Here is an 11,305-nt window from a genome sequence, read left to right as displayed (position 1 = left end):
TCTGAGAAACAGGCAGATCTGAAATAAAATCCATCGAGATGTGCGTCCAAGGCCTCTTAGGAATAGGCAAGGGCAACAATAATCCACTAGCCCGAGAACAACAAGGCTTGGCCCGAGCACAAACGTCACAAGACTGCACAAAGCCTCGCACATCTCGTGACAGGGAAGGCCACCAGAAGGACCTTGCCACCAAATCCCTGGTACCAAAAATGCCAGGATGACCTGCCAACGCAGAAGAATGAACCTCAGAGATGACTCTACTGGTCCAATCATCAGGAACAAACAGTTTATCAGGTGGGCAACGATCAGGTCTATCCGCCTGAAACTCCTGCAAGGCCCGCCGCAGGTCTGGAGAAACGGCTGACAATACCACTCCATCCCTAAGGATACCTGTGGGCTCAGAGTTACCAGGCGAGTCAGGCTCAAAACTCCTAGAAAGGGCATCCGCCTTAACATTCTTAGAACCCGGTAGGTATGACACCACAAAATTAAACCGAGAGAAAAATAATGACCAGCGCGCCTGTCTAGGATTCAGGCGCCTGGCGGTCTCAAGATAAATCAAATTTTTGTGGTCAGTCAATACCACCACCTGATGTCTGGCCCCCTCAAGCCAATGGTGCCACTCCTCAAAAGCCCACTTCATGGCCAAAAGCTCCCGATTCCCAACATCATAATTCCGCTCAGCGGGCGAAAATTTACGGGAAAAGAAGGCACAAGGCCTCATCACGGAGCAGTCAGAACTTTTCTGCGACAACACTGCCCCAGCTCCGATCTCAGAAGCGTCGACCTCAACCTGAAAAGGTAGAGCAACATCAGGCTGACGCAACACAGGGGCAGAGGAAAAACGGCGCTTAAGCTCCCGAAAGGCCTCCACAGCATCAGGGGACCAATCAGCAACATCAGCACCCTTCTTAGTCAAATCGGTCAATGGTTTAGCAATATCCGAAAAACCAGCAATAAATCGACGATAAAAGTTAGCAAAGCCCAAAAATTTCTGAAGACTCTTAAGAGAAGAGGGCTGCGTCCAATCACAAATAGCTTGAACCTTGACAGGATCCATTTCAATGGAAGAGGGGGAAAAAATATATCCCAAAAAGGAAATCCTCTGTACCCCAAAAACACACTTAGAACCCTTCACACACAAAGAATTAGACCGCAAAACCTGAAAAACCCTCCTGACTTGCTGGACATGAGAGTCCCAGTCATCCGAAAAAATCAGAATATCATCCAGATACACAATCATAAATTTATCCAAATAATCGCGGAAAATGTCATGCATAAAGGACTGGAAAACTGACGGAGCATTAGAAAGACCAAAAGGCATCACTAAATACTCAAAGTGGCCCTCGGGCGTATTAAATGCGGTTTTCCACTCATCCCCCTGCCTGATTCGCACCAAATTATACGCCCCACGAAGGTCAATCTTAGAGAACCACTTGGCCCCCTTTATGCGAGCAAACAAATCAGTCAGCAACGGTAATGGGTATTGATATTTAACAGTGATTTTATTCAAAAGCCGATAATCAATACATGGTCTCAAAGAGCCGTCTTTTTTTGACACAAAGAAAAAACCGGCTCCTAAGGGAGATGACGATGGACGAATATGTCCCTTTTCCAAGGACTCCTTTATATATTCTCGCATAGCAGCATGTTCAGGCACAGACAGATTAAATAAACGACCCTTTGGGTATTTACTACCCGGGATTAAATCTATGGCACAATCGCACTCTCGGTGCGGAGGTAACGAACCAAGCTTGGATTCTTCAAAGACGTCACGATAGTCAGACAGGAACTCAGGAATTTCAGAGGGAATGGATGATGAAATGGAAACCACAGGTACATCCCCATGAGCCCCCTTACATCCCCAGCTCAACACAGACATAGCTCTCCAGTCGAGGACTGGGTTGTGAGATTGCAGCCAAGGCAATCCTAGCACCAAATCATCATGTAGATTATACAGCACCAGAAAGCGAATAATCTCCTGGTGATCCGGATTAATACGCATAGTTACTTGTGTCCAGTATTGTGGTTTATTATTAGCCAATGGGGTGGAGTCAATCCCCTTCAGAGGAATAGGAGTCTCCAAAGGCTCTAAATCATACCCACAGCATTTGGCAAAGGACCAATCCATAAGACTCAAAGCGGCGCCAGAGTCGACATAGGCGTCCGTGGTAATAGATGACAAAGAGCAAATCAGGGTCACAGATAGAATAAATTTAGACGGTAAGGTGCAAATGGAAACAGATTTACTAAGCTTTTTAGTGCGCTTAGAGCATGCTGATATAACATGAGTAGAATCACCACAATAGAAACACAACCCATTTTTCCATCTAAAATTCTGCCGCTCGCTTCGGGACAGAATTCTATCACACTGCATACTCTCTGGCGACTTCTCAGTGGACACCGCCAGATGGTGCACTGGTTTGCGCTCCCGCAAACGCCTATCGATCTGAATAGCCATTGTCATGGACTCATTCAGACCCGCAGGCACAGGGAACCCCACCATAACATCCTTAATGGCATCAGAGAGACCCTCTCTGAAAGTCGCCGCCAGGGCGCACTCATTCCACTGAGTAAGCACAGACCATTTACGGAATCTTTGGCAGTAAATTTCCGCTTCATCTTGCCCCTGAGATAGGGACATCAAAGTTTTTTCTGCCTGAAGCTCCAAATGAGGTTCGTCATAAAGCAACCCCAAGGCCAGAAAAAACGCATCCACATTGAGCAACGCAGGATCCCCTGGTGTCAATGAAAAAGCCCAGTCTTGAGGGTCGCCCCGGAGCAAGGAAATCACAATCCTGACCTGCTGTGCAGGGTCTCCGGCAGAGCGAGATTTCAGGGACAAAAATAATTTGCAATTATTTCGAAAACTCTGAAACCCGGATCTATTCCCCGAGAAAAATTCCGGCAAAGGAATTCTCGGCTCAGATACAGGTGCATGACAAACAAAATCTTGCAAATTTTGTACCTTCGTGGCGAGATTATTCAAACCTGCAGCTACACTCTGAAGATCCATTACAAACAGGTGGACACAGAGCCATTCAAGGGTTAAGAGGAGGTAAGAAGCAGCTAGACAGCAATTAAGGGCTAGGCAGCAAAACTCTGAGGGGAAAAAAAAAAAAAAAAAAAAAAAAATTTCTCTTCAACACTTCTTTCTCTCCTGCTTCAGCCCAAACAATTAACACTTTGTGGGCCGGTCAAACTGTCATGATCTCAATGGCAAGAGAACATAGCATAAGCATATATAGGAACTAGCTCTTGGAAGATGGGGACTGAGCTGACCATGAACTAAACCTAACGCACAACTAGCAGTGGCCGGGTAGCATGCCTACGTTGATTCTAGATGCCCAGCACCAGCCGGAGGACTAAATAAAACTAGCAGAGGAAAATATTAGTCCTAGCTCACCTCTAGAGAAATACCCCGAAAGGAGACAGAGGCCCCCCACATGTATTGGCGGTGAGTTGAGATGAAATAACAAACGTAGTATGAAAATAGGTTTAGCAAATTTGAGGTCCACTTACTACATAGCAGAAGACAGAAAGGACACTTTCATGGTCAGCTGAAAACCCTATCAAAAACACCATCCAGAAATTACTTTAAAACTCTGGCATTAACTCATAACACCAGAGTGGCAATTCCTGTTCACAAGAGCTTTCCAGACACAGTAAAGAAACTACAGCTGTGAACTGGAACAAAAATGCAAAAACAAACATGGACAAGAGTCCAACTTATCTAGTAGTTGTCTAGGAGCAGGAACAAGCACAGAGAGGCTTCTGATAACATTGTTGACCGGCAAGCAACTAACAGAGCAGCAAGGTTATATAGCGACTCCCACATCTTGATGGGAACAGGTGAACAGAGAAGATGAAGACACCAGTTCAATTCCACCAGTAGCCACCGGGGGAGCCCAGAATCCAAATTCACAACAGTAATGCCAGACACTAGAACAGCTTTTAAAAAGGGTCTCGATGATTTCCGCAGTACAAATAATATTGCAGGTTATAGTTAAATTAGTGACACAATGCACAATTGGTGGAGAAAGGTTGAACTTGATGGACCTAGGTATTTTGCAAACTATGTAACTATTTGCATCAACCATTGAGGAAAATCAGAGAAAACTTACATTTGTGGAATAATTTGCAATGCGGTGTGTATACATATTACAGTCATGGCCGACAGTGTTGACACACGTAAAATTGTTCCCGAAAATGAAGTATTCTCCCAGAAAATGATTGCAATTACACATTTTGTTATATACATGTTTATTTCCTTTGTGTGTATTGGATAAGCACGAAAAAAAAAGAGGAAAACAAGGAAATTGGACATAATTTCACACAAAGTCCCCAAAACGGTCCAGACAAAATTGTTGGAAGCTTTCCAAAATTGTGGGTAGATTACTTTGTTTCAAGCATGTGATGCTCGTTCAAACTCACTTGTGGCAACTAACAAGTGAGGACAATATGAAAATCACACCTGAAAAAGGGGAGAAGTTGACTCAATCTTTGCATTTTTTTGTCTGTGGGACTGTAGAGACACACCCTCAACGGGTAACACTCAATTGTTGATTTATAAACAAAAGTGGGGCACAATTCATCAAGACCAGCATTATTCACGTAGGTCTTGATGAGGGGGCGAGCTGGAGGCAGACATTCCTGATTCACGAAGAGGCGCCGGTATGCGCCATGTCAGAAATCTTACTGTAGTCATGCACTAGAGTGGCATCTCTGGCATAGGGAACCCAACTGCTCACCACAAATTAGAAGAGCTGTGATTCAGTGCCACCCTTCTTCCCACCTCAGGTCCACTCATGTTGGCAGAGATGGGAGAAACTGGTGAGAAAATGCTAAAAGTCTCAAAATGTTGGCACATCTTGGAGCTCGGAGTTGCACCTACATCTTGCAACTTTGCAAAGCTTTTACACCAGAATTCTTGCGTGAAAGCTTTGATAAAGAGGTCCCTTGGTTTTTAATATTTAGATCTATTTTTTTGCTTGTGTAATGTCTCAATACGTTTTCGTTACTTTCTTTTCTTAACCCCTCTCTGACCTTAGACGTACTATCCCGTCGAGGTGACCTGGGCCTATCTGACCCTCGACGGGATAGTACGTCATGCCCTTTAATGCGATACCGTGACTTAAGTCGAGGTGATCGCATTAAAATTCCGACGCCATCTTACCTTAGGGAATATGGTGTCGGCATCCAGGGCATTGTCACCGCCCACCCGGCCTCCGGATTCTGAACAGCCATTCTCATTGTTTCAGCCAATCGGAGCGAAACAATGAGGTCACAGGCTAGGATCGAGTACCGATGTACTCGATCCTAGGTCCGGTGCCTGGCAACGCCAGGCACCGGCAAAAGCACCCCGGATTGGTGCGATCGCATCGATCGCGCCAATCGCAGGGCACAGCGCGGTATTACCGTTCTGTGCCCTGCCGGAACCTGCGTGGATCGGTGCTCTAATAGCACCGATCCTAGGATAGAACCTAGCACAGGCCCAGCAGAGCCTGCAGGAGCTGATTGGCGTGATCGATGTCATCGTCGATCGCGCCAATCACAGGGCACTGCGGCAGTCACGCGGTGACCGCTCTGTGCCCTGCAGGTGACCTGGCTGTGACCTGCCTAGGATCGGAGCTAACAGCTCCGATCCAGGCAGGTCACAGCCAGGTCACCAGCAGTTGCCAGGGTGACGAGGAAAGCTCTGATTGGTGGGATCGATGTTATGGTCGATCCCACCAATGACAGGTCACAGCAGCAGTATGACCGCTCTGTGACCTGTCTCGTCACCTGCCTGACCTGTGTATGACCGCTCTGCAGGGGTCCTCACTCTAGCTGAGGATTCCTACAGAGCGGTCATACTGCTGGATCTCCCTGTTGGATCTAGTGCCTGGATCTCCCTGCTGGATCTCCCTGCTGTGCTGGGTATTGTGGTGCCACAGTGCAGCGCCCCAGAGTCCTGGTCATTGCAGTACTGTGGCTCCGCCACTATGGGGAGCTATGGTGCGTCCGATGGCACTGAAGGAGTTCATCTTATCAGGTATCACAGACACCAATACATTTCACAGCCGGGCCTCCGGGGGGAGCTAAGGGTGCTATTCATTAGGCCACTCCCCACCATAGTGGGTAAACTGGGGGTCAGGCAGGAAGTTAGATCAGAAAGCTGACTGGGTTGGAACCAGGCAACACCTTGTGGCAGAGGGTGTTGTAGGGGAAGATACAGTAGGGTCTCTGTCAGGGGTGGGATCCTGACAGAGGCTTGGCAACGAGAACGAACGTAACGGGACCGTGCCTGCTCCGGGTAGCGGCGGTGCCCAAGAAAGGATTAGAAGAGAGATAGATTGTGCTGAGTGAGAAACGGGATCACGCAAAGGAGAAATACCAGTAGAAGTCGTGCTGTAAGACCGAAGCAACATCCTACTGAGGCGCAATACCGGTGGCCGGAACGCCGAGGGAGTAGAACAACATTCAGCTTCAAGCAATACTCCAAACAGCGGCAGGACAGTCAGTCTCAGGCGGGCTGTCTAACTCAAATCACCTATGAAGTCTTGGGAGGCAATTGTGGGAGAGGGGCGTCTCTAGGGTCCCGGAAGAACTCCAGGCCTACCCGTCAAACGGGTGCCGTTCCTACCTGAACCTCAGGGAGGGACGGAGGATTAGCAGAACATCATCTAGTCGAGTTGTGAGGGAACATCAGAAACAGACACAACAGTTGTGGGGTACTTTCCGTAAGCACAGCAGGGAAGGACTACAACACATAGCGCTAGGGGGAAGGCACAGATTTCCTCCTGTGAAGAGAACTCTGGAAGTGTCATTGGACCGGCCGGACTTGCGCAGCCTGGTGAGCCGTATTCTGGATTGAGGACCCAGAGATCTTCAGTAAAGAGGTAAAGAGACTGCAACCTGGTGTCCTCATTATTTATCGCGACCTGCACCCCACAACTGCACCGTTACAACACCACTTATTGCACCGGACGTCCCCCACTGACAGACAGGGCCACGGACCGGGTCTAGCCACCGTGACAACCCCAGGACTGAGATCCCAAAGGCCCGGCTCCGGGTACCCCTCGGCCCTGCGGCGGTGTGGGGGCGCTCCAACTTGGCGTCACGAACAGGATCTACTTAAGCCTGAAGAATCAGGTCATGTGTGCCTTGGAACTGTGATTTATCGTGCTTGGACTGTGCTTTATTACAAGGATTGTGTGTTGCCACTTGCCGCCAGAAGTTCCCGCCAAAACCGCCGCCATTACAGCGCTAAGGAGAGCGCAGGAGAAGAAGAAGGGCGTGGAAGTGGGCGTGAACAAGCTGAAGAGCGCAAAAGACAATGGCCGCCCAGTCTAAATATCTCGGCCCCTTGAGGACGTGTCCGTCAGCAGCCGAGATCCGCCTCCTGATCCTTAATGGTGGGCAGAGACAACGAAAACGAAACCGCCCATGAAGAAGAGAGCGGGAAAAGGACCAGGAAGAAGGAGCGAGCAACATGGAGGCCGCCATGGCCAGCCGCCCGGAGCTGGAGCGTGGGGTCGGAGCCGAGGACTCCCCCAGCTACCCGGAGAGGCACCGCAGCCAGACCTCCACAGTTGACGCTGACCTCCTGCAGACCGGAGCGGACGGGCTGATCCATCACCCCGGCGGATGCAGCTGAGCACTGAGGCCGGGTGGAAGAAGACCATGATCGGGAGCCGCGCCAGACGTCTGCCGGCAGCCTCGTCTGGTCCGGAGCAAGAAAGAAGTTCCAGCGCTCCGAAGCCAGAAAGCAAGGCCCTGCCGGAAAGCGAGGTGCTGCAAGCAGAGATGACAGCGTCGCAGCACAAGGCCCCGCAGCCAGCGTTCCAGACCCCAGCGGAGACGGAGCAGACCGGCACCGGAGGAACCGCATCTGAAGCAGGTAGGAAGAGCCACCCTGCCCTGACGACCGACACCACTCCAGTGACTGCTAGTGCCACAGCTGCTGACTCCGTTCCAGTGACTGATCTTGCAGCAGCCGCTACCTTTGCTGCCGCAAATGCCCCTACTCAAGCTGCGCAGACCTCCATCGCTGCGCATGATTTAACCATACATGAAAGACGGATTAACGGCGTGTGTCCAGCACTGGGTGTAGCCCTGGACCTCACTTTTCCCAGGCCAGGAAGGGTTAAGTGCCAGGTGCAGCCCTGGAAGCCGTCCAACTAAGCCTCGGAAACCTGAAACTGTAAATAGTTAACTGTTTATTTCCTTGCTATTTTGCTGCTAAAACCCGTCCTGGGTTAACTCTTAAAGGGATCCCTTTGTTTACCCGGGATCCCTATTGCTTTTTTATTTTTGCTTTCACTTTCATTTTTGCTTTTTTGTTCCACAATGTTATAAGAACTGCCGTAATCATGAACAGTGCATGATACAAACTTCCTGTATATAGTTTGCACCTTCTTAAAGGCGCTTCCTACTGGTCTTACTTGGAAAGAGACTCTTTGCAAAGATACCGCACTGGAACCTTTGCTGAGTATGGACTGGTAGCTTGAGAAAATACGCTACCTCACAGAGACTTGGTCCTCTCTTAAAGGGGATGTTCATTTGCCGCATTTCGATAGAAATATTGCTTAAGACAAGTAGCAATAATGTTGATGAGAGAAAAGTGATGATAATGTTGTACGGGAAAGTTATATGTGTTTAATTAGTTAAATGTGAAGAAATACTGATGATGTGCTCTGAGAAGTAAAAATGTGAAAGGTAGAAGAAGGATGCAGTGGACCCGTAGGGATAGACGTGGAGTCCAGCATGCATGATAGAAAGAAAGATAATGAGAAGGCTTAATGTTCAGAAGAAAATGCTTGATAATGTTGATAGATAGTTAGGATAGAAGGTAAACCCTGAGTCCTCATAGGAGTCATGTAGAGATGGCTCAGTGCTCTTAAACTGAAACACTGAACACTGTTATGTTCTATACTGTGTATAGTAGTTGAAAAGGCAGTAGGCCCTGGCTGAACGGGGCGGTCCTGTAACAGAAAGGAGAGGCAGTAGGTCTGGTGCCGATAGGACAGGCGGTCCTGCAGATTTAAAGAAGGAGAATGAAAAAGTTAAAATACCTTATAATGTGATTATAGGAAGGTCTTTAGTGGACTAAGAGTGTATGTCCTTAAAGGCAAGGTTAAATTATTGTTCAACAATTTTTGCACTTAGTAGAATACCCGGTTGGGTAAGGAAAGTTAATTATAGCATGTTGCTATGATATTTAACCATGTTTTGTAACGTTCAAGTGTCCTCACCTCCCATAAAGGGAAGCTTGTTCAAGTATACTTATTGTTATTGCACTCAACCAAACTGTATGTCTTTTTGCTAAACTTGTATTGTTGTTTTCTTCCCAGTCCCGGAGTACTGTGTTTAACCAGGGGGGAGTGCAGCGCCCCAGAGTCCTGGTCGTTGCAGTACTGTGGCTCCGCCACTATGGGGAGCTATGGTGCGTCCGATTGCACTGAAGGAGTTCATCTGATCAGGTATCACAGACACCAATACATTTCACAGCCGGGCCTCCGGGGGGAGCTAAGGGTGCTATTCATTAGGCCACTCCCCACCATAGTGGGTAAACTGGGGGTCAGGCAGGAAGTTAGATCAGAAAGCTGACTGGGTTGGAACCAGGCAACACCTTGTGGCAGAGGGTGTTGTAGGGGAAGATACAGTAGGGTCTCTGTCAGGGGTGGGATCCTGACAGAGGCTTGGCAACGAGAACGAACGTAACGGGACCGTGCCTGCTCCGGGTAGCGGCGGTGCCCAAGAAAGGATTAGAAGAGAGATAGATTGTGCTGAGTGAGAAACGGGATCACGCAAAGGAGAAATACCAGTAGGAGTCGTGCTGTAAGACCGAAGCAACATCCTACTGAGGCGCAATACCGGTGGCCGGAACGCCGAGGGAGTAGAACAACATTCAGCTTCAAGCAATACTCCAAACAGCGGCAGGACAGTCAGTCTCAGGCGGGCTGTCTAACTCAAATCACCTATGAAGTCTTGGGAGGCAATTGTGGGAGAGGGGCGTCTGTTGTGAATTTGCTTTTTGCTCCCTCTAGTGGTTACTAGTTTTTTGACTCTGGTTTTTCTGTCATTCCTTTTATCCGCACCTGGGTCGTTAGTTAGGGGTGTTGCTATATAAGCTCCCTGGACCTTCAGTTCTATGCCTGGCAACGTAGTTATCAGAGCTAGTCTGCTGTGCTCTTGTCTACTGATCCTGGTTCCAGTTATATCAGCTAAGTCTGCCTTTTGCTTTTTGCTTTTTGTTTTGGTTTTGTATTTTTGTCCAGCTTGTTCCAAATCTATATCCTGACCTTTGCTGGAAGCTCTAGGGGGCTGGTGTTCTCCCCCCGGACCGTTAGACGGTTCGGGGGTTCTTGAATTTCCAGTGTGGATTTTGATAGGGTTTTTGTTGACCATATAAGTTACCTTTCTTTATTCTGCTATCAGTAAGCGGGCCTCTCTGTGCTAAACCTGGTTCATTTCTGTGTTTGTCATTTCCTCTTACCTCACTGTCATTATTTGTGGGGGGCTTCTATCCAGCTTTGGGGTCCCCTTCTCTGGAGGCAAGAAAGGTCTTTGTTTTCCTCTACTAGGGGTAGCTAGATTCTCCGGCTGGCGCGTGTCATCTAGAATCAACGTAGGAATGATCCCCGGCTACTTCTAGTGTTGGCGTTAGGAGTAGATATATGGTCAACCCAGTTACCACTGCCCTATGAGCTGGATTTTTGTATTCTGCAGACTTCCACGTTCCTCTGAGACCCTCGCCATTGGGGTCATAACAGTTTGCCAGGCCAGTATTAAATGTTTAATGCATTGCAGAAGAGGGATTATAAGAAAGAAGATTCTGAGTTTTTTTTTTTTTTTTTTCTTCCCCTTTACCTCAGAGTGGCTATGCTTGCTGCAGACATGAATGTCCAGACCTTGATTACAAGTGTGGACCAGCTGGCTACTCGTGTGCAGGGCATACAAGACTATGTTATCAGAAATCCTAGGTCAGAACCTAAAATACCGATTCCTGAACTGTTTTCCGGAGACAGGTTTAAGTTTAGGAATTTCGTGAATAATTGTAAATTGTTTTTGTCCCTGAGACCCTGTTCATCTGGAGATTCTGTTCAGCAAGTAAAAATTGTTATTTCGTTCTTACGGGGCGACCCTCAGGATTGGGCTTTTTCGCTGGCGCCAGGAGATCCGGCATTGGCTGATCTTGATGCGTTTTTTCTGGCGCTCGGTTTACTTTATGAGGAACCCAATCTTGAGATTCAGGCAGAAAAGGCCTTGCTGGCTATGTCTCAGGGGCAGGACGAGGCTGAAGTGTATTGCCAAAAATTTC

This window comes from Ranitomeya variabilis, chromosome 2, assembly GCF_051348905.1.
Source record: "Ranitomeya variabilis isolate aRanVar5 chromosome 2, aRanVar5.hap1, whole genome shotgun sequence".
In the NCBI taxonomy this organism is placed as follows: domain Eukaryota; kingdom Metazoa; phylum Chordata; class Amphibia; order Anura; family Dendrobatidae; genus Ranitomeya; species Ranitomeya variabilis.
The sequence above is the reverse complement of the archived record's forward strand: the minus strand, read 5'-3'. Positions refer to the sequence as shown.